At 42.3% G+C, this 23,612-nt stretch overlaps 1 pseudogene; it reads right to left on the minus strand.

Moving 5' to 3' along the window:
- Positions 1-2,825: 2,825 nt before the first annotated feature.
- On the minus strand, positions 2,826-3,717 carry LOC102493372 (peptidyl-tRNA hydrolase 2, mitochondrial-like; annotated as a pseudogene).
- Between the last annotated feature and the right edge of the window lie 19,895 nt (positions 3,718-23,612).

A 23,612-nucleotide genomic window follows, 5' to 3' on the forward strand; every position in this document is an offset into this window, starting at 1 on the left:
TAAACTTTATCAAAGATCACATTACTGGTTGGTTTTACTTCAGTTTATTAACTTTGCCTTTTGACAATGTCTTAGTGGATTACTTGCTCTGAGGGAGTTTTCTGAGTCTTAAGCTTCTCTTTCCTAGCTATGTTCTTTGTCTCCATAAAACTCTGCTTATAATATGCAGCCCTCTCCTTTGGTCTTCAAGAAGAGAAGATGGGGGATCAGCAAATGGTGTAATGATTACCTTGCTGGACTCCTACTTAGTGGACCACGGTTCGAGTCTTAGACCCATCAACTTAAAACTCATGCTGGATGCGTGTGTGTGCATGCCCAAAACCCCAAGAGGAGAATGGAGAAGGGATTGTGGCATGGCCATCCCCCTGGGGGGTGACTTCTCACTTTCTGTCTCTCTAGTGGAACATATGTGCCCTTTATCAAAAATCTTTCTCTAAAAAAGGAAAAAGAAAAAAGAAGAGAACATGGAATCTGTTGAGCTCACCTGCTTACTGGCAAACGGGAGGCTCAGATCCAAGTGTACCCCTCTCCAAAGCCATGAAGTAACCTATATGACAGTGTTTTTGTAGCTGTGGCCTGGAGACTGCCTGCCTCAGATACATCTGAGAAATTAACTGTTCTTTAATAAAACAGATTCCTGAGCCCCTCCTCAGACTGATTGAGAAATACTGGGGCTAGATCCCAGGAATCTTCACTATTAATAGCCTCCCCCCGGGTGATTTTTACACACACTCAAATTTGAGAACCATTGCCTGAGCATGTTGGACACACGGTAGGATGATCCTCCCACCCAAGGGATCATGTCCTTGCTCCTCTTGAGTATGGACCTACATACTCAAGTGAGATGTTACCTATATCTAAACAATAGAAAGTGACAAAAATGATCGAAACTCATGCTCTACCTTACTTTATAAAAAACTGTGCAGTGTACTGCATTACATTAAGTTACTTTACATATGCTAAGTTGTGTAATGTTATATAAGAGTCTGTCTTGCAGGACTAGAGAAGAGATTCTCTTGCTGGCCTTAAAGAAATAAGCCACCATGTTATAAGAGCCCGTGAACCAGAAAACAGAGGCCTCATTCCAACAACACAGGAACTGAGTTCTAACGGCATGTGAGCTGGAAGAGAACACCGAGTTCCATAAAAGAAGTCAGCCTAGCAGAAACCTTGAGTGTCACCTTGTGAAACCCTGAGGAGAACCTCCAGGAAAGCTACTGCCTGGACTCCTAACCCACAGATGCTGAGATGCATGTTTAAAGCTGCTAAATGTGTGGTCATTTGTTACATGGTGTTAGAAAACAAATACACTTCCCTTTGCACAATTTTAACACTCAACTTTCTCATAGTATTAGCTATAGTTTTGGGGGGAGGAACTGCTAGGAGTTATCTAATTACTACATTTAAAATGGCCAACAACACTAAGTATTTGTAAATATGTAGAGAAACTGCAATTCTCGTGTTGAGAATGGAAAATGATACAATCATTGTGAAAAACTGGCATTTCCTTAAAAGTTAATATAGACCTGCCATACCACATAGCCATTCCACTCCTGAGTACTTTACCAAAGGAAACGAAAACACTTTTCCATGCAAAGACTTATTATGTTCCGAACAGCTTTATTAATGCAGTACAAATCTGTAAACAACCCAAATATTTATCAACAGTTGGCTAGATGGACAAAATATGGGACATCCATTCAATAGAGCACTCTTCAGAAATGAACTGTTGATACAAAACAACACAAATTAATCTCTAATTCATTATGCAGAGTGCATGAGCCACATACAAAAGAGTACATACTGTGATTTCATTTATATAAAATGCAAACTAATCTCAAGTGACAGGAAGCAGATCCGTGGTCGCTGGAGGCCGGGGCTCAGAGAGGAATGAATGGCAAAGGGCATGGGGTGATGTAAATATTCTGTATCTTGACTGCGGTGCTGGTTTCGCAAGAGTAAATTTCAGAGCCCATTGCACGGTGCGTTTTAAACAGAGATGCTCAACTGTATATAAATGATCCCTCAATAAAGTTGATAAGGAAAAAAACAGATGATACATTCACATTGGTACAAAATCCAAAAGGATCAAAAGATCCAAAGTAAATCTGCTCAGCTCTGGAGCCATCCGCCATTACCAGTTTCCTGGTAAAACATCTAGAGACATTTTTACTTAGCACAAATTGCTAATCTGTACATATCAGTGCATTACAAAATTCTTTTTCTAAATAGCTGCATAATTGTCCTTAACTGTCCATAGTTGCCCATTTTAAGAGCTGCCTGATTGTCCACTGTATCATTATTTACTGATCCAGTCCCTGGTTGACAGGCCCTAGATTTTTTCCAATTTTTTTTTTTTTTTTTTTTACAAACAACAGTGGGAATAAAGTTGCTTGACTGAAGAGCATGTGTATTTTTTTTTGGGGGGGGGGAGAGATTTTCACTGTAGGGCGCGTGCGCTCGCCAGACAGACAGAGAGAGACATAGAGACAGAAAGCGAGAAATCACCCCCCAGGGGGGATAGTCACGCCGCAATCCCTTCTCCTCCATTCTCCTCTCGGGATCTTGGGCACGCACGCACACGCACCCGGCATGAGTTTTAAGCCACCGGGTCCGGGACATGAACCGCGGTCGACTACGTGGGAATCCAGCGACATAGCCATTACGCTAACTGCTGGTTCCCTGTATTTTTTTTTTTACATGATAGATCAGATTTTATTTTTATCTCAAGAATATTTAAGTTGGGGGAAGAAATTCAGTTTCAAATGTTGCTGACAGGCTTCAAACGGTTGTGATGGAGGGATCAATATCATACAAAAACCCACCTAGTAAAGTTTTAGATGACCAGTAACTTAATCACTTAGATCTGCTGGTCCTGGCCCAGTTCCTATGCCAGTTTGAGAGCCTGGTTCAATCTGAGTATGTCCAGCATCTTGAATTAAACTCACGGTCAGTCCAAGCGTTTTCGCATGGGTCAGTCATTGAATCAAGGTTTCTTCATCAGGAGCTTTGACCACCACTTTGGGCTGGCCACAGTATTCCCACTCTTTGAGCATTGCAGGATTTCTCCCTTGAATTGGCTTGTAGGCAGAAACGGCAGCATGGGAGCACTGGGCAGCCCCTTTTCCTTTTTGCAGTTTTAAGTCATTTTGAACAACAAGAATCATTTTATATTTCCCACTCTCTCCCAAGATGCTTGCTGTAGTCCCAGTCTCTGCATTTGTCTCACTTGCTGAGCTTTTGGGGAACATCCCAAAGCGTACCCAAAGGCCCCAACCCAGGCACATGCCACAACCAACCCCAGCAGCCAGGCTGAGCACACCCGGATGAGACAAACAGTCCATCATGGAGGATTGGGCGAGCACCTACTCACACTGGCCCTTCCAGTTCTTCTCTGAGCATGCGGATTTTAAAAAAGATCTTGCGGGAACCAGCAGTTAGCGTAATGGCTATGTCGCTGGACTCCCACGTAGTCGACCGCGGTTCGTGTCCCGGACCCGGTGGCTTAAAACTCATGCCTGGCGCGTGTGCGTGCGTGCCCAAGATCCCGCGAGGAGAATGGAGGAGAAGGGATTGCGGCGTGACTATCCCCCCTGGGGGGTGATTTCTCGCTTTCTGTCTCTATGTCTCTCTCTGTCTGTCTGGCGAGCGCACGCGCCCTACAGTGAAAATCTCAAAAAAAAAAAAAAAAAAAAGATCTTGCTAAGTTACCTCCATAGAAGTTACGTCAATGTATATTTTCACCAGCAATGAGAGTGCTTATTTTTCCACACCCTTGCTGTTTGAAAACTATTCTATTTGATAGATGAAAAAGTACATATCACTGTAATTTCGTTTTGCGCTTCCTATTATGAATGAGATTGAACATCTTTCCACGTATTTTAAAGAGTTGTTTACTTTTAAAGTTGATTCTTTGTAAACTATTTATATCTACTCACATTTCCATAAGGTTATTGGTCTTTTTCTTCCCATTTTTTATCTTATCATTTCTCATTTACATTCAATCATTGCACCTCCCTATGGTGAGCAGTGCTGTTTTTCAAAGTATGTGGTTGGCTATGTGGAAATCCAGCACCTTAACCACTATGCCACCTGCTGGTCCCTGTAATAACTCTTTTATTAATTGCCAGAGGGTACATGTGTTTGCCAGATAGAGACACAGAGAGAGTCGAAGCACCCCTAATGGAGTGTGGTTGTGCTGCAATCACTTCCCCATTTCTCCAACCTGTCAGAATTTGAGGCATATATTCACACCCACCTGTGTGTTTGTCAAGCTACTGGGGTCAGGATTTGATGCACGGTCTTAACTATTGTGTTATAGGGTCAGTTCTTTTTTATATAGTCTTGGTCAAAGCCCTTAGGAAACAGAGTTCAAAGCAAAGTTTACATGCCAATTCTTTCCTGGGTAAGAGCAATCCCAGGACATCAAAGTGAAGTGAAAATGGAAGTGAGGCCAAAGGAGAAAAAGCCAATACGTGGTGGTACATTATCAAGCTAACCATATGCTAGAAAATGTATAGTTGCTCAGTTAAGTGTGTGTCAGGGCTGGGGGGTGGGAGGAATGCTGAGAAGAGGATTCTATTTGTCAGTTGCCTTCCATCTGCAGCCTCTCATAGATCAACATTTGCCCAGAGGGTATTAACCACCCTGCACTTCTGGGCTGCATCACCCAGCACATCTAAGGGGGAGCCAGGTCCCATGTCTAGGCTCTAGGCTAAGCATAGTGTTTCATCTGAATTCAAAACAAGAGAGTATCATGTTATCCAGATCTGGGCATCAATGTGACCCTGGCTCTAACCCAGCCTTCGTGCTGATAAAGGATAAGATAGGCACTGCTGTTAAGGATGAGACCACGAGGGCAGTGGCCAGGACACTCTAGTGAGCATGCAGCTGAGGTCCTGGGGCAGGCAGGAGCCAGCAGCTCTGGAGAGAATGATAGGTACAATATAAACACAGTTCATAATACTATAATAGCATGTATAAAAATGATTTTTGTTGTATCCTTTTTTCTGTATCTTGTTTCACATCTTTGTCCCCCTGTTTGTTATAATGATTTATGTGATTTTCTTTCTTTTTTTCTTTCTTTCCTTTTTTTTTTTTGCCATGTAGACATATTTAGCTTTTATGTGACTAAATTTATCAGTGCTTTCTAGGATGCCTTCAGCTCTATCTTCCTTTGAGATTACGAAAAACAAATAAACAAAACTCAAAAACTTTCCATGCTGTCTTCTGGTATTTACGAGATTTCATTTCTCAAAGTTTAAATATTTCTCATCCATCTGGATTTTATTTTGGTGTAAAGGAGTAGAGTGTGGATTCAATTTTATTTTTTTTCCAAATGGCCACATATTTTTTTTTTCCAAGTAGTCTGATGTAAAAGGCTACCTTTAACATCTATTAGATTTGCTTGCTTTCGAAGATTTCTTGTTGAACCTGCCTTCACCTACTGGATCTGACGTTTATGAGATCTAGGAAATGATTTATGGGAAGCAAGTGATAGAATTGTAGAGCTGGAGTTTGTTTGGCACTATTGTCCACTCTAGAAAGGGCAACAGTGGCCAAAGAATAGGCAGCTCAAATATAATTAATAATTCATGTTGTAATACTATGGTCAAAGTTTCCCCTTCTTCTTTCACCAGGATTTGCTGGTTATGGCGACTAGCCGCATCCTGACTTACTGTGGTTTGAATTAAAGCTTCTTTCCCTGGAGAATGTTGTAAAATATAAATGCAGTTTTAGATATGCTATTTTTACTTAGCCTGGTCTGTGGGATATCCTCAAAGGTATTTAAAGTGCCAAAAAAGCAATAAGACAGGGATGAATAGGAAAAGAAAAAAAAAAAAGTTTCAAAGAAATTGAGCCTCTAAATCAACACTTGCCCTATGGAATTAACCACTTCCTGTACACTCTACCACTCCCAATATTAGTCTAGCTTATATACCCTCTGGCATAACCCCAACACCATTTCAATGGTATTTAATTATTTATGGTTCATTCCTTCTGGCTAGACTGTACATTTCTTAGGAGTGTAGACTGGTGGGGCACATGTTTAATGTTTAATCCCAGGGCCTAGAGTTTGGGATTAACCTAGAGCCTGAAACAGCAGATACTTAAAACACATTTCTGGAATGAATGAATGAAATAAAAAGCTGGATAATTAATCAAGTCAAATTGTTTGTTTGTTTCTTTTTCTTATTCTTTTCTTTAGACAGGGTCTTGCTGTATTGTGATCCTCCTGTGTGAGCCTCCCCGCTGGGACTACAGCTATGCCCCAGCACACTCAGCTCTTTTTTGGACAAGGACTCTCTGTTGACCAGGTTAACCTCAAACTTAAAATCCTCCCATCTCGACCTCCTGAGAGCTGGGTTTACAGGGGGACACAACCATGGCCAACCTTTAGGGTTGACAGAGAATTGAACCCATGTCTTTCATATAGATCCAACCTGCCGCGTGCAGTATCTCAGCAGGGCATGCCACCATGACAGGGCTAAAATCACTTCCTTCAGAAACCTTTTCCAATACCTGCCATTTCTCTCTCCAACACTACCTAACATCTGGGGTCCCACTGTGCCTTTTTTCTATCATTGAATTCCCCAATAATCTGTTTATGTGTCTGTCTTCCTCAGAGGAATGTGAACTCTGCAGACATAGACTGACAATCTTTTTTTTTTTTAAGAATTGTCTGTTCGACCTTATTTATTATTATTTTAGAATTATTTTATTTAACTTGATTGATTGATTGATTGATTTTCATTTGACCAGAGAGAGCCTGAGGGGTGGGGGGAGTGAGAAAGCAAGTCACCAGATCTGGGACTTGAACCAGGGCCGACCATATGGGAGTCCAGCACCTTTAATCACCATGACACCTGCTGGCCACAACGCTAGCTCCCGTCCCTGGGTGGGCATGAACCACCAACCTTTTGGTTAACAGTCAAATGTGCTAACTAAATGGGCCACAGAAACAGGCTATTTATTATCATTATTATTATTATTATTATTTTGGAGAGGTTTTTGCTATAGAGCATGTGAGCTCACCAGAAAGACAGACAGAGACAGAAAGTCAGAAATCACCCCCAGTGGGGAAGGCCATGCCACAGTCGCATCTCTTCTGTTCTCTTCTCAAGATTTTGGGCATGCACAGTGTGATTCTCAAGCCACCAGGGATGGAACTTGAACCACGGCCGGCTATATAGGAGTCCAGTGCCTTAACTAACATGCCACCTGCTGGCCCCAACAATCACTTTTCTATCCTTAGTTCCTAACACATTCTCAATAAATATTTGCAGAGAGTGAATGAAAGAATGAATTGCAGTTACAGAAACAAGCTATTTGCAAAGGTCTGAGAGATGTTAACTAGCTGGTGTTCAGAAAGGAGAGACTCCTCAGAGGAGAAAATGTGCGTGAACAGTGCTCTGGAGAGCGAAGATCTGGGTTCCAGTTTCAGTTCTGCCATGTTGGATATGTCCCTTCTCCTCTTCTCCTGCACGGTCAATTGGAGACGTCGGCAAAACCCCGTAACAGGGCCCGGGCATGTAGTAGGCTGTGGTGGTGGTGCTGTCCCTATGATTGTTATTTTGAATTAGCGTTATCAATAGGTGCGGGGGGACTACAGAGAAAGAGAGAGCTATTATGTTTAGAATTTAGGTAGCTCCGAAGGAGAGCTTAGGGGGACTTGGGGTAGTTGGCATGGTGACAACTGTCAGATATCCAGCACCTACTTTGTCAGGCACTGCATGTATACCATTTCCTTATATCCTTACAACAGATCTTAGCATCACTGGTATCACCCCATTGCCAAAGTGAGAAAGCCTGGGTCAGTGGGTGGCGCGGTAGTTAGGCATGAACTCCCACACGGTTGACTGTGGTTCAAGTTCAGGACCTGACACTTTCTCACTTTCTCTCCTTCTCGGGCCTATTTGCCCTGTAGCAAATTGAAAAAATAATAATGGTAATGCCAAATAAAATTAAATAAACAAGTATTTTTTAAGTCTAAAATAACAATTAAAATATTTTTTAAAAGAAAAAACAAATGAGGAAATCGAATCCCAGAGACCATCTTTGAGTTTCGAGGTCCCAGAATTATTAAAAGTTTGAGCTGTGTTCAAGCCCAATTCTGTCTAATTTCAAAGCTTGTGCTCCAGACTTAATTCTTATCTTATTCTGGGTAAACCAGGAACCGAAGCTATTCAGGGAGTAAAGCCTAGATTAGAGCGACACATCAAAAACCTAGATAGTAAGGTACACTGGGCTAAAACACATAGGGAAATTATCACTTGACATATGTTTGTCATCTCTCTGTACTAGTGCTCCTACTGTCATTAAAGATGATTTGCATTTTAAATAGCGGAGGGTGTTACGGACCAACAGGACTGCACTGGGTTGAGGAGCTAATCCTTGGGGAGGGGGGGAAATCTCTACCTGCACCCATTGCTCAGCAGCAGATAGTGGTTTTAGGAAAGCTGCCTTTTAGGGAACATTCCTGGGCTTGGCTTATCACACGAATAGAGAATTTCAATGGTTTGCATTCCCTGGCTCCCAGCAGATGTTTGCCTTCGCATACCATACGTTCTCAGAGCACGCGGGATGTGGAGACGCACCCCAGGCATGGCTGTTGCAAGGCTGCATCTGGTTGCAGCCTCTTTGATCCTTTCTCCAGAGCAAAGGCGCATCCTGATCAAAGACTTAATCCTGGGCATCACAACATTTAGACCCTGATTCCCAAGATTCCATACATCGTTTGCCAGTGTTGCACAAAATCTTCTCGCCTCCAGCCAGATTGTCTTAAGTGTGCTCTGACCCTGCCACCAGCAAGCTGCAGAGCGCTTTGTAGGTATTCGATAAATACGCCTTGAATTGAGTATGCGGAGGTTAGCAGTATCTCCTCTTGGCATTGGCGTTATGTGGCTTCAGTATTTACAAGGAGTTGAGGGACTGAGGCACAGGATGATTTCTTTAAAACCTCTCAGTTTGTATATATGCCTCCCTACAGAGAGTTCTGCTATAAATAAACATAACATACCCTGTGTGTCTCCACCACAGCAGGGGCATATAGCATGGATAAGAACTGGCTTCCTTCTGCGAGAGCTTCCCCGAAGGATACCATGTATTTACTCATCAAATATTTGCTGAGCAAAATGGGAGGAGGAACAGCATTCCAGGGAAAGGGAAGAGTTTGAACAAAGCTCAAGAGGAGGGGAAGCCAGAGGTATGTATGAGGTACAGAGAATAGTGAAATTCAGGAGATAAAATCTGGAAGCTAAGAGAGAACTGATCGAATAGAACTTTGAATGCTGAAGGAGTTTGCACTTATTTCAACAAGCAAGAGAGAGTCAAAGAAAGACTTTGAGCAAGTGTTGGACTTAATTGAAAATGCTCTTCAGGAAAATTAATTTGCCAGTAGTACCTAAATGGAACAGGGATGAAGAATAATCATCTAAAGCAGCAGCAATGACTGAGTACCTGCTGTGTTCCCAGCTCCACGCCGAGCTCTTTACATATGCCGTCTCATTTAATGAAAGTAATAGAGAATGCATTTAAGACACATGGCTAGCCCGCGATGTCTTCTAATCCTCACAATTACCGTATAAACTATTACTATGACTTTTATTTTATAGGTGATACCCAAGATTCAGAGAGATTAAGATACTCTATCCAAGGTCAAGCAGCTATAATGGGCAGAGTCAGGAGTTAATCTCAGGTTGGTGACTCTTTAATCTCTTAAGGCAGGGAGATACTGAGAAGCAATCATGAAAGTCCTGACAAGTGATGAAGCGTGAGGGTAGGGATAGGAGGGAAGAAAAACAGATGTACAGCTGAATGATGGATACACAAACAGACACAACATGGCAACTGATACGCCTTTGTATAGACAGAGTGGTCAAAGATGACCTAAAGTTCCGAGTATGGGGGACCAACAGAAAGGTGACTTGGGCTAGCAGGTGCCATGGTGGTTAAGGGGCTGGACTTCCACATGGTTGACTGCAGATTGAGTCCTGGACCAGGTGGCTTGAAACTCACACTGGGCTCATGTACGAGTGAGCCCAAAATCCCAGGAGGAAAATGGATTTGGGCATAGCCATCCCCCAGGGGCGTGATTTCTCACTTTCCCTCTCTGTCTTTCTGTGCAAGTGCACATGCCCTATAGCAAAAACACACTAATTTAAAATTTTTAAAAAGGCGACACTATACTGAACACCAAGAACACAGGAGATAATGTAGTTCAAAGGATCCTAAGTCCGTTGAATATGTAGTATTGGTAGAACCACATAGAGATATCTTACAAACATTTAAAAAATCATCTTATTCCTTATATTCTGTTCGTGCATAACAGTCTTATTTTTTTCTCTTTATTTTTGAGAAGTTTTTCACTATAGGGTGCGTGCGCTCACCAGACAGACAGAGAGAGACAGAGAGACAGAAAACGAGAAATCAACCCCCAGAGGGGATGGCCACGCCGCAACACGCCGCAATCCCTTCTCCTCCATTCTCCTCTCGGGATCTTGGGCACGCACGCACAAGCGCCCAGCGTGGGTTTTAAGCCACTAGTTCCGGGACGGGAACCGTGGTCGACTACGTGGGAGTCCAGTGACATAGCCATTACACTAATTGCTGGTTCCAATTGTCTGTTCGACCTTATTTATTATTATTTTAGAATTATTTTATTTAACTTGATTGATTGATTGATTGATTTTCATTTGACCAGAGAGAGCCTGAGGGGTGGGGGGAGTGAGAAAGAAAGTCACCAGATCTGGGACTTGAACCAGGGCCGACCATATGGGAGTCCAGCACCTTTAATCACCATGACACCTGCTGGCCACAACGCTAGCTCCCGTCCCTGGGTGGGCATGAACCACCAACCTTTTGGTTAACAGTCAAATGTGCTAACTAAATGGGCCACAGAAACAGGCTATTTATTATCATTATTATTATTATTATTATTTTGGAGAGGTTTTTGCTATAGAGCATGTGAGCTCACCAGAAAGACAGACAGAGACAGAAAGTCAGAAATCACCCCCAGTGGGGAAGGCCATGCCACAGTCGCATCTCTTCTGTTCTCTTCTCAAGATTTTGGGCATGCACAGTGTGATTCTCAAGCCACCAGGGATGGAACTTGAACCACGGCCGGCTATATAGGAGTCCAGTGCCTTAACTAACATGCCACCTGCTGGCCCCAACAATCACTTTTCTATCCTTAGTTCCTAACACATTCTCAATAAATATTTGCAGAGAGTGAATGAAAGAATGAATTGCAGTTACAGAAACAAGCTATTTGCAAAGGTCTGAGAGATGTTAACTAGCTGGTGTTCAGAAAGGAGAGACTCCTCAGAGGAGAAAATGTGCGTGAACAGTGCTCTGGAGAGCGAAGATCTGGGTTCCAGTTTCAGTTCTGCCATGTTGGATATGTCCCTTCTCCTCTTCTCTTCAGTGTCCTGCACGGTCAATTGGAGACGTCTGCAAAATCCCGTAACAGGGCCCGGGCATGTAGTAGGCTGTGGTGGTGGTGCTGTCGCTATGATTGTTATTTTGAATTAGCGTTATCAATAGGTGCGGGGGGACTACAGAGAAAGAGAGAGCTATTATGTTTAGAATTTAGGTAGCTCCGAAGGAGAGCTTAGGGGGACTTGGGGTAGTTGGCATGGTGACAACTGTCAGATATCCAGCACCTACTTTGTCAGGCACTGCATGTATACCATTTCCTTATATCCTTACAACAGATCTTAGCATCACTGGTATCACCCCATTGCCAAAGTGAGAAAGCCTGGGTCAGTGGGTGGCGCGGTAGTTAGGCATGAACTCCCACACGGTTGACTGTGGTTCAAGTTCAGGACCTGACACTTTCTCACTTTCTCTCCTTCTCGGGCCTATTTGCCCTGTAGCAAATTGAAAAAATAATAATGGTAATGCCAAATAAAATTAAATAAACAAGTATTTTTTAAGTCTAAAATAACAATTAAAATATTTTTTAAAAGAAAAAACAAATGAGGAAATCGAATCCCAGAGACCATCTTTGAGTTTCGAGGTCCCAGAATTATTAAAAGTTTGAGCTGTGTTCAAGCCCAATTCTGTCTAATTTCAAAGCTTGTGCTCCAGACTTAATTCTTATCTTATTCTGGGTAAACCAGGAACCGAAGCTATTCAGGGAGTAAAGCCTAGATTAGAGCGACACATCAAAAACCTAGATAGTAAGGTACACTGGGCTAAAACACATAGGGAAATTATCACTTGACATATGTTTGTCATCTCTCTGTACTAGTGCTCCTACTGTCATTAAAGATGATTTGCATTTTAAATAGCGGAGGGTGTTACGGACCAACAGGACTGCACTGGGTTGAGGATTAGCTAATCCTTGTGGGGGAAAAATCTCTACCTGCACCCATTGCTCAGCAGCAGATAGTGGTTTTAGGAAAGCTGCCTTTTAGGGAACATTCCTGGGCTTGGCTTATCACACGAATAGAGAATTTCAATGGTTTGCATTCCCTGGCTCCCAGCAGATGTTTGCCTTCGCATACCATACGTTCTCAGAGCACGCGGGATGTGGAGACGCACCCCAGGCATGGCTGTTGCAAGGCTGCATCTGGTTGCAGCCTCTTTGATCCTTTCTCCAGAGCAAAGGCGCATCCTGATCAAAGACTTAATCCTGGGCATCACAACATTTAGACCCTGATTCCCAAGATTCCATACATCGTTTGCCAGTGTTGCACAAAATCTTCTCGCCTCCAGCCAGATTGTCTTAAGTGTGCTCTGACCCTGCCACCAGCAAGCTGCAGAGCGCTTTGTAGGTATTCGATAAATACGCCTTGAATTGAGTATGCGGAGGTTAGCAGTATCTCCTCTTGGCATTGGCGTTATGTGGCTTCAGTATTTACAAGGAGTTGAGGGACTGAGGCACAGGATGATTTCTTTAAAACCTCTCAGTTTGTATATATGCCTCCCTACAGAGAGTTCTGCTATAAATAAACATAACATACCCTGTGTGTCTCCACCACAGCAGGGGCATATAGCATGGATAAGAACTGGCTTCCTTCTGCGAGAGCTTCCCCGAAGGATACCATGTATTTACTCATCAAATATTTGCTGAGCAAAATGGGAGGAGGAACAGCATTCCAGGGAAAGGGAAGAGTTTGAACAAAGCTCAAGAGGAGGGGAAGCCAGAGGTATGTATGAGGTACAGAGAATAGTGAAATTCAGGAGATAAAATCTGGAAGCTAAGAGAGAACTGATCGAATAGAACTTTGAATGCTGAAGGAGTTTGCACTTATTTCAACAAGCAAGAGAGAGTCAAAGAAAGACTTTGAGCAAGTGTTGGACTTAATTGAAAATGCTCTTCAGGAAAATTAATTTGCCAGTAGTACCTAAATGGAACAGGGATGAAGAATAATCATCTAAAGCAGCAGCAATGACTGAGTACCTGCTGTGTTCCCAGCTCCACGCCGAGCTCTTTACATATGCCGTCTCATTTAATGAAAGTAATAGAGAATGCATTTAAGACACATGGCTAGCCCGCGATGTCTTCTAATCCTCACAATTACCGTATAAACTATTACTATGACTTTTATTTTATAGGTGATACCCAAGATTCAGAGAGATTAAGATACTCTATCCAAGGTCAAGCAGCTATAATGGGCAGAGTCAGGAGTTAATCTCAGGTTGGTGACTCTTTAATCTCTTAAGGCAGGGAGATACTGAGAAGCAATCATGAAAGTCCTGACAAGTGATGAAGCGTGAGGGTAGGGATAGGAGGGAAGAAAAACAGATGTACAGCTGAATGATGGATACACAAACAGACACGACATGGCAACTGATACGCCTTTGTATAGACAGAGTGGTCAAAGATGACCTAAAGTTCCGAGTATGGGGGACCAACAGAAAGGTGACTTGGGCTAGCAGGTGCCATGGTGGTTAAGGGGCTGGACTTCCACATGGTTGACTGCAGATTGAGTCCTGGACCAGGTGGCTTGAAACTCACACTGGGCTCATGTACGAGTGAGCCCAAAATCCCAGGAGGAAAATGGATTTGGGCATAGCCATCCCCCAGGGGCGTGATTTCTCACTTTCCCTCTCTGTCTTTCTGTGCAAGTGCACATGCCCTATAGCAAAAACACACTAATTTAAAATTTTTAAAAAGGCGACACTATACTGAACACCAAGAACACAGGAGATAATGTAGTTCAAAGGATCCTAAGTCCGTTGAATATGTAGTATTGGTAGAACCACATAGAGATATCTTACAAACATTTAAAAAATCATCTTATTCCTTATATTCTGTTCGTGCATAACAGTCTTATTTTTTTCTCTTTATTTTTGAGAAGTTTTTCACTATAGGGTGTGTGCGCTCACCAGACAGACAGAGAGAGACAGAGAGACAGAAAGCAAGAAATCACCCCTCAGGAGGGATGGCCATGCCACAATCTCTTCTCCTCCATTCTCCTCTCGGGATCTTGGGCACGCACGCACAAGCGCCCAGCGTGGGTTTTAAGCCACTAGTTCCGGGACGGGAACCGTGGTCGACTACGTGGGAGTCCAGTGACATAGCCATTACACTAATTGCTGGTTCCCAACAGTCTTTTTTTTTATTAAAAATAAAAAAGTTATGAGGGCCCTATGATGGTGCTGTAGGGTAATGCAATGTTCTATGGGGCTCACCCACAGGGAAGGTTCCAGGTTCACATGGTTCACATCTGGAGACTTCCCTGAGTTTGCCAAGCCCATGATCCCAGGACACTTGAAGCTGGGGGTCAGTCACTGTGTCAAGATCATATTGGAAGGTTGGGGTATAGCACAGGGATTCCATTTGTCTACTTGGTTATGCCCCAGCAGGTGCCACGAGGTCAATGTCATTGAAGTTCCTGGCTAGCCGGACTCCCACTGCAGAGTCCCAAACTGAGGATCAAGTTCCTCAGGAAATTATTCCTACCCATGGCAAAGCAGTAGATGTGCCAAAGCCAGTCTCCTATATTGTCTAGAATTTTGGGAGCTTCATTTACCAAGCCTGGAGGGACCACCACAACCCCACAGGAAACCATGGCACACTTCTGGGCTCCTGCACATGGATCTTGATGGTAGCCTTACTCATAGTTGCCCAAACTTGGTAGCAACCACAACGTCTTTTGGTATGTGAGCGAGTAATCTGGGTTCATCCAATGAAAGATTATTCGGTGCTAAAATGAAATGTGCTATCAAGTCATGAAAAGATAGGGAGAAACCTTAGATGCATATTATTAACTATCTGAAGAGGCTATACACTATATTATTCCAATTAAATGACATTCTGAAAAAAGCAAAAGTATGGAAATGGTAAGAAGATTCATGATTGGCAGGGGTTGGGAAGAAGGAGGGAAGACAAGGGGTGCACAGAGAGTTTTAGGTCAGTGAAACTATGCTGAGTAATATTTCAGTGACGGATACGTGTCATTATATGGTCATGAAAACCATAGAATGTGCAAGACCAAGAGTGAACCCGGATGTAAACTATGGACTTTGGATGATAATGATGTTCTAATGTACTAATAGGTTCACTGGGCCAAACAGGTGGCATGGTATTTAAGGTATCTGGAACCCTGGTATCATGGCTGACTGTGTGCTTCAAGTCCTGGGCCTGGGTGAATGTGCATGCCCAAAATCCCAAAAGGAGAATGGAGGAGCTTTCTCACTTCATCTCTCTCTCTCTCTCTCTCTTTCTCTAGCAAGTGTGTGAAATCCATAGCAATAAAATAGAATGTAGTTTTATCAATCGGAGTAAATGTACCACTCTGTGAAGGATTTTCACAGTGGGTGAGATGTGCATGTGTGGTGAGGGTAGGTATATAAATAATCTCTTTACCTTCTGGTCCTTTGCTGTGAACCTAAAACTACTTTTGAAATACTCTTTTGTAGAGCCAGCTCCATGGTACAACAATGATGGGCTGCTTGAGAGAGGCCAGATCCCACATGGCAACTGAGGTTTGAATATCCAGCCTCGTCAGCCTGGAACACACATGAGCACCCAAGATCTAATGGGCTGGAGGACTGGAGGGCTGGAGAAAAGTGATCAGTGTGACAAACCCTGTGGAGGGCACTTAACACTCTCTCTCTCTCTCAAGCACACTTTTGAATTTACATTCACACACTATATCACAAATAGAGAAAAATTTTAAAATCTGTTTTTAAAAACTTCAGTGTAAGGACCACAGATGATGTAATGGTTATGTTGCTGGACTCCCACATAGTAGACTAAGGCTCAAGTCCTGGATCCAGTGGCTTAAAACTCATGCAGGGTGGGGGTGGGAGGAACAGGTGGCCTGATGGTTTAAGGATCTGGACTCCCATATGACCCACTGTGATTAAAGTCCCAAACCTGGTGGCTTGCTTTCTCACTTTCCCTGTCTCTCTCTCTCTCTTTCTGTCCCTCTCTGGTCAAATTAAAATATAAATTAATAAATAAAGTTAAATAAAATAACTCTTTAAAAAAACAAAAACTCACACTGGGTGTGTGTGTGTGTGTGTGTGTGTGTGTGTGTGTGCACCCAGTAATCCTGAGAGGAAAATGGAAGAGAAAGGGTTGCAGTGTGGTCACCACCACCCCCCCCACCAGGGGATGATTTCTAGCTTTTTGTTTCTCTGTCTCTCTGGCAAGCACATGGGTCCTATAGTAATCTCTCTCTAAAAATAAAAAAAAAAATCTTCAATATAAAATGTACATATGTATGTAAGTGTACAGATCTGTAAGTTTTAACAATGTATAAGTTTGTATAGTCACCATCATAATTAGGATTTGAAACAGTTCCATCACTCCCAAATCTCTGTCATCCTATACCTTATCCTACATCTGACTACTGCCAGCCACGGATCTGTTTCCCATCACTGGGTGGGTGTCATGTCAATGAAATTATATAGTATGTAACTTTTAAAGACTGCCTTTATTTATTGATTTATTTTTAGGGTTTTGCCATAGGTACATGTGCTCACTGGAGAGAGACAGAGAGAGAGGGAAAGTGAGAAACCATCCTCCAGCATAGATGGCCACTCTGCAATCCCTTCTCTTCCACCCTCCTGGGGTCCTGGACACCTACACACATGTGCCTGTCATTATTCTCAAGTCATTAGGTCTGGGACTTGAGCTGCGGTTAGCCATGTGAGAATCTAGTGTCTTCACCACACCACCTGCTGGCCCCAAAAGACTGACTTCTTTTACCCGGCATAATGCCTTTCAGATTCATCAAACTTATTTCATGTATCAATTGTTTCTTTTTAATCCAGTTGTAAATAAACCAGTTTATCCATTTACTTCACTTTTCTTAACTGCCAGAGGATGCATGTTTTTACCAGAGAAAGAAAAGGTGGGGGGAGGGAGAAAGTACCACGTAAGGGAGTGTGGTCACACTGCAATCCCTTCTCCACCTGTTGGGAATTTGGACAAGCCCACACATGTACATGGAGAGATTATAAGCACACAAATGTACCTGGAGAGATTTTAAAGTCCCTAGGGCTGGGATTCAAACTGTGGTCAGTCATGTGGGATCTGGCACCTTTACTCACTAGGTCATGGGGTCGGCTCTATACATTTACTTTTTTATTATCATTTGTCCAGTCTTTCTGTAGTATGTGTGCATTGTTCAGAGAGGGACAGAGAAAGACAGAGAGAGAAAGAAGGAAAGTGAGAAATCAACTCCCTCAGGGATAGCCATGCAATCCCTTCCCCTCTGTTCCCTTCTTGGGATTTTACTCTTGTTTTTCTTTGTTGGTTTTAGGTGTTTGTCATAGGGCATGTACACTCACCAGAAAGGAGAGAGACAGGGAGAGAGAAACAGGGAGAGAGGACCACTCCCCAGAGGGGATAGCCACACTACAATCCCTTCTCCTCCCTTCTCCTGGGCCTTTGGGCATGCATGCACACATATGCAGCAAGATTTTCAAGCCACTGGGTCCAAGCCTTGGATCACGGTCAGCCACGTGGGAATCCAACTGCCTGAATTACCAAACCACCTGGCCCACATCTCAGGATTTTAGACACACATATATGTGCCCAGAGTGTTTTTCAAGCTGCTGGGGCTCAAACCATGTTGTTAGCCATGTGAGATCCAGCCACTTTTACTACCATGCCACCACCTGGTCCTCCATTTATTTATTTATTTATTTATTTTTTGAGAGAGATTTTTGCTATAGGGTATGTGCACTCATTGGAGAGACAGAGAGACAGAAAGCAAAAAGTCAACCCCTAGGGGTGATGGCCACTCTACAATCTCTTCTCCTCCATTCTCCTGTCATGATTTTAGGCAAGAACACATAGGCGCCCAACGTGAGTTTTAAGCCATCAGGTCTGGGACTTGAACCACAGTCAATCACATGAGAGTCTAGAACTTTAACCACTACACCATCTGCTGGGCTCCCTCCATTTACTTTCTTTCTTTCTTTCTTTCTTTCTTTCTTTTCTTTTTTTTTTTTTTTTGTAGAGCTTTTTGCTATAGGGCACGTGCGCTCGCCAGACAGACAGAGAGACACAGAGAGACAGAAAGCGAGAAATCACCTCACCCCCCCACCCCAGAGGATGGCCACACCGCAATCAGGGGGGATGGCCACACCGCAATCCCTTCTCCTCCATTCTCCTCTTGGGATCTTGGGCACGCACACACACACACCTGGCGTGAGTTTTAAGCCACCGGGACGTGAACTGCGGTCGACTACTTGGGAGTCCAGCGACATAGCCATTATGCTAACTGCTGGTCCCCCTCCATTTACTTTCTAAAGAACATTTGGATTGTTTCCACTTTGATCAATTATGAATAAACTTTCTATAAGTATTCTTGTACAGGTTTATGGGTGAACATAACTTTTAATATCTTTAGGGTAATTACCTAGAACTACAATTGCTAGGTCATTTAGTAATTTATGTTTCATTTTATAAGAGATTAGAGAACTTTCCCAGAGTGGCTGTACTATTTTGCATTCCCACCAGCAATGATGAAAGTTTCAAATCTTATCAAAACTTGATATTGTGAATATTTTTATTTCAGTCTTTTGTTTGTTTTTATTTTTGCTATAGGGGGTACATGTGCTCCAGGGGGAGAAAAAGAGGAAAAGACAAAAGAATTCCTCAGGGATGGCCACACCAACAATTCCTTCTCCTTCATTCTCCTCTTGGGATTTTGGGCATGCATTCACAGATGCCTATTGTGATTTTTCCATCCACTGGGTCTGGGACTCCAACTATGCAGTCAGCCATGTATGATTTAGTTGCTTTAACTTCCATGCCACCTGCTGACCCTCAATTTATATTTTATTAATGGCTAATCATGCTGAACATCCCTATTTGCTTTGGATATCCTCTCTAATTAAGTGTATTAAGTCTTTTATTCATTTTTTAATTGTGCTGTTTATTATTGTCAACTTTTTTTTCTTAAATAATTATTTTATTTAATTTTATTCATTATTGCAGGGCATGCTTGGCAGAATGTGTTTTTCTAAGTGGGGTGAGCAGCCTGTGGATTAGAAATAAACATAAAAATAAACACACAAAGACATACAAGTATAAAAAGTGAGGATCAGGTGGGCCTGACTTCTCTGATGGAGAAAGCTGCAACCTCGAACTGTTCTCAGGTTTATTATTATATAAAGAAAATGGGGGAAGAGGAAATGGAATGCAAAGTCAGCTGTTTCAGATGTTAATTGACTGATGATCCAAGGATAACTGGTATGTAACCACTATGCCATCTAATGGTCCCTCTTATTGCCAACTTTTAAGTATTCTTTATTTTCATTTAAGTTCTTTGTTGGATATATAATGTGCAAATATTTTCTCTGATCTTTTGGGACCTATTTTTTTTTATCTTTTTTTTTTTTTTTTGGAGAGGTTTTCGCTATAGGGCGCATGTGCTCACCAGACGACAGAGAGAGACAGAGAGACAGAAAGCGAGAAATCACACCCCAGGGGGGATGGTCACGCCTCAATCCCTTCTCCTCCATTCTCCTCTCGGGATCTTGGGCATGCACGCACACGTGCCCAGCGTGAGTTTTAAGCCACTGGGTCCGGAATGCGAACCGCAGTCGACTACGTGGGAGTCCAGTGACATAGCCATTATGCTAACTGCTGGTTCCCATGGGACCTATTCTGATAAACACATGTGGCTTCCTTTAACCTGATACTGCTCTGCAGTATCAAGAACAGCACACAGCTAGTGTGTTCATATGTTAACTGCTTTCATTGTTATGCAAATGACAGCTCACAGAACCTTATTTCTACATGTGTCTGAAGGTCACCATGTTTGCTCAGAATGGCCACTCTCTACACAATATTATTCTTGTTATTATTTCTAATTTGACTAGAGAGAGAGAGCTGGAAAGTAGGAAAGCAAACCGCCCGAACTGTGGTGGACTACTCGGGAGTCTAGTGACGTAACCATTATGCCATCTAACGGTCCCTCTTATTGTCAGCTTTTAAGTATTCTTTATTTTTATTTACATTCTTTGTTGGATATATAATGTGCAAATATTTTCTCCTAGTCTGTAACTTGTTTTTTCATTCTCTTTTATTATGCATTTTACAGCCATTTTTAAACTTTTTTATTTTTTAAGAGAGATTTTTGCTATAGGGTACATGCACTTGCCAGAGAGACAGAGAGAGAGACAGAGAGACAGATACTGAGATAAATTACTCCCCAGGGGGTCTGGCCATGCTGCAATCCCTTCTCCTCCAGTCTCCTCTCAGGATTTTAGGCACACATGCACACATGTCTGGTGTGAGTTTGATACCACCAATCTGGGACTCGAATCAGTCGACTATGTGGGAGTCCAGCAACATAACCATGACACCATCTGCTGGTCCTGCCATTTTTAAACTTTGATGAAGTCCAATTTATTCTTATTTTTCTTTTATCATCATGTCTTAGAACTCTTTGCCTAATTCCAGGCCATTAACATTTTTTTCCTATGGGGCCAAGTGGTGGTGTGGTGGTTAAGGCAGCTGACTCCCACATGGCCTACTGCATGGTTTGAGTCCCAGACCCAGTGGCTTAAAAAACACACTGGGCACATGTGTGTGCATGCCCAAAATCTCCAGGAGAGAAAGGACTGTGACGTGGTCATCCACCTAAAGAGTGATTTTTCACTTTTTGTTTCCTTTTATAAGTATTAATTTTATTTATTATTATTATAATTTTAATTTAACCAGAAAGAGATTCAGAGAGAGAGAGACAGAGAGAAAGTGAGAAAGCAGGTTGCCAGTTCCAGGACTTGAACTACGGTCAGCCATGTGAGAGTCTAGTGCCTCAACCATCACTCCACCTGCTAGCCCAATTTCTTTTATTTTTTAAGAATTATTCATTTTATTTTATTTATTCATTCATTTGTTTGACCGAGAGAGACACGCAGAGAGAGAGGGGAAGTGAGAAAGCAAGCCACCAGGTCCGGGACTCAAACCATGGTCTGCCATGTGGGGATGTCCAGCTCCTTAACCACCACACCACCTGCTGGTCCCACCTGCTAGACCAATTTCTCACTTTCCTCTCTTTCTCTGTTCCTCTCTGGTGAGCACATGCACCATATGATAAAACGAAAAAAAAAAAAGAAAAGGTTCTTCTATATTTTCTTCCAAAAGCTTTGTAGTTTTATGTTTTACATTTAAATTCATGATTCATTCTGAGTTATCATAGAAGGTGTGAGATTTAGGTTGAAGTTTGTTTTTCTGCGTATGGATATCCAGCTGTTCTAACACAATTTGTTGAAAACAACATCTTTTCTGAGGATTGTTTTTACACTTTTGAAAAAATAAGTTAGCTATATTTGTGTTTGTCTATTTCTTTTCTTTCTTTTTATTTATTTATTTATTTATTTTGGAGACATTTTTTGCTATAGGGCACATGCACTAGTGGAGAGAGAAAGACAGAAAGCAAGAAATCACCCCCCAGGAGACGTGGCCACATCACAACCCCTTCTCCTTCATTCTTCTCTCAGAATTTTGGGCACACATGCCTAGTGTGAAGCACCGGGTCCAAGACTTGAAAAGCGGTCGACTATGTGAGAGTCCAGCTATTTAACCATTACACCATCTGCTGGTCCCATGTTTGTCTACTTCTAGACTCTCTATTTTGATTCATTGATCTATACATCTCTCCTTTTGTCTATATGCCTTTTATTTCTTATATAATTGGATTTCAATTTTTTGATGCTTTTCATGCATCAGCTGCTTTCTCTCTCTCTTTCTCTCTCTTTCTCTGTGTGTGTGTGTCTGTCTGTTTCTCTCTCTCTCTCTCTCTCTCTATATATATATATATATATATATATATACACATATATATGTGACAAATATGAGAATTGCATTGCTTTGTTTTCAAATATTGAACAAGACTCAGATTCTCTGGATAGATTCCACTTAAGCATGGTATACTGTTCTTTTTAAAATACATGCTAGAATTTGATTTTCTAATATTCTGTTGAGTATTTTTGTGTGTATGATCATGAAAGATACTGGCTTTTTTTTTTTTTTTTTTTTACTTTCTCTGGTTTAGTTATGATGATATCCTATTAATGTAGCAATCCTTTATTTTTAAATTTTTTTAAGAGAGATTTTTACTATAGGGCACATGCACTTGCCGGAGAGAGAGAGAGACAGAGAAAGTGAGAAATCACCTCCCAGGGGTGATGGCTACATTGCAATCTCTTCTCCTCCATACTCGTCTTGGGACTTGGGCATGTATGCACATGGGCCTGACGTGAGTTGTAAGTCACCAGTCAGTGACTTGAACCACAGTCGACTGCATGGGAGCCCAGCAACGTAATCATTACACTATCTGCTGGTTCACCAATCCCTTATTTTAAAAAGCATAGCACTGGGGGCAGCAGGTGGCAAGGTGGTTAAGGCACTGAATTCCTACATAACTGGCCATAGTTCAAGCCCCAGACCCAGTGGCTTTAAAATCATGCCAGGGACTTGTGTGTGCATGCCCAAAATCCCGAGAGAAGAATGGAGGAGAAGAAATCACCTGAAGAGTGATGATTTCTCACTTTCCCTCTCTCTATATCTCTCTCTGTCTCTCTCTGATGAGCACATGCACTCTATGGCATAAAGCTTAAAAAAAAAAAAAAAAAGCATAGAGCTTAAGAAATGATAAAGATTCTGCAAACATCCCATAGAAGAAATTTTCTGGATTCTGGGATGGTAGCACCTGCTGGTCTGTGAACTAGATATCATTCGTTTTGTTCCTACATCCAAAACCGTTGCTCTTAGTGATAACTGACTTTGGTAATTGCACTGTCTTATTGCCAATTGTTTAAACTGGTCTCTGCTGACACACTTCAGTGACTGATGCAACAAATATTTGTTTTCTTGCAGCTGCACTACTAACCTGATCTCTTCTTTTTCTTTTTTGCAGCCACACCTAAAATGGGACAAAATCTGGGATAGCCCTACAGCCTGGTGGTTTAGGGAGCAGGATCCATAAGGTCAACAGCAGTTCAAATCCAGCCCTCGCGGCTTGAAAAACACATCAGGCATGTGTGCTTGTGTGCTTAAAATCCCAATAGAATGGAGAAATGGAAGAGAAAGGATTGCATTGTGACCACACGCCATGGGGGTAAGGGAGTGCTTTCAAGACAAAATCTACCAATCCAGTCCACTAAGACCTAGGTGAGGTTCACAACTA

Source organism: Tupaia chinensis, unplaced genomic scaffold, assembly GCF_000334495.1.
Source record: "Tupaia chinensis unplaced genomic scaffold, TupChi_1.0 Scaffold000270_1, whole genome shotgun sequence".
Taxonomy (NCBI): domain Eukaryota; kingdom Metazoa; phylum Chordata; class Mammalia; order Scandentia; family Tupaiidae; genus Tupaia; species Tupaia belangeri.